The sequence below is a fragment of the Schistocerca cancellata genome, chromosome 10 (genome assembly GCF_023864275.1).
Source record: "Schistocerca cancellata isolate TAMUIC-IGC-003103 chromosome 10, iqSchCanc2.1, whole genome shotgun sequence".
NCBI classification, from domain to species: domain Eukaryota; kingdom Metazoa; phylum Arthropoda; class Insecta; order Orthoptera; family Acrididae; genus Schistocerca; species Schistocerca cancellata.
This window is the reverse complement of record NC_064635.1, coordinates 211,075,526-211,076,572: the sequence shown is the minus strand read 5'-3', so window position 1 is coordinate 211,076,572 and position 1,047 is coordinate 211,075,526. Positions and strand designations below refer to the sequence as shown.

Genomic DNA, 1,047 nt, shown 5'->3' with positions numbered 1-1,047 from the left:
CTCAGGCTGTAACTGACTTTACTGTGCTGAAGTCACTCACTCGTCAGGACTAAAATCATTCCCCGGAACTTGTTGGACGGACGGTGTATATGGCTTTAACGACTTACGCTTTAAACTTTAGAGGGGTGGCATAGTCGGAGCTACGAAGCAGTGGACAACATGGAATAAAACGATAGTATTATCCGAACGGAAACAGACAATGCAGCATACTGATGCCACTCGAGAGATTTATCACGGGTTTGCAACCCATTGCGACTAAAAAAAAAGGTGGAGGTACGCAGAGTGGAAAAATAACTCTGCGTTCGAAGTAAGTTATCTCTATTGATTTTTAACTGCAAATGCTCTTGGTATAGAGTTACAAAAGTTGTAAAAAACATGTGTGAACTTTTGTGAACTAATACTGATTTATTGATGTACTTCGATTTTGATCCGTCGATCACGTCGAATGGCAACGGTCTTGCCACAGTGGATACACCGGTTCCCGTCAGATTACCGAAGTTAAGCGCTGTCGGGCGTGGCCGGCACTCGGATGGGTGACCATCCGGGCCGCCATGCGCTGTTGCCATTTTTCGGGGTGCACTCAGCCTCGTGATACCAACTGAGGAGCTACTCGACCGAATAGTAGCGGCTTCGGTCAAAGAAAACCATCGTAACGACCGGGAGACCGGTGTGCTGACCACACGCCCCTCCTATCCGCATCCTTAGCTGAGGATGACACGGCGGTTGGATGGTTCCGATGAGCCACTTGTGGCCTGAAAAAAATGGTTCAAATGGCTCTGAGCACTATGGGACTTAACTTCTGAGGTCATCAGTCGCCTAGAACTTAGAACTCATTAAACGTAACTAACATAAGGACATCACACACATCCATGCCCGAGGCAGGATTCGAACCTGCGACCGTAGCGGTTGCGCGTTTCCAGACTGTAGCGCCTAGAACCGCTCGGCCACTCCGGTCGGCGTTGTGGCGTGAAGACTGAGTACTTATATATATATATATATATATATATATATATATATATATATATATATATATATAGGGTGTTTCAA

General features: G+C 46.3%; 1 pseudogene; it reads left to right on the top strand.

Annotated features, from left to right (window-relative positions):
• Positions 1 to 447: 447 nt before the first annotated feature.
• LOC126106921 (5S ribosomal RNA) lies at positions 448 to 565 on the top strand (annotated as a pseudogene).
• The last annotated feature ends 482 nt before the right edge of the window (positions 566 to 1,047 follow it).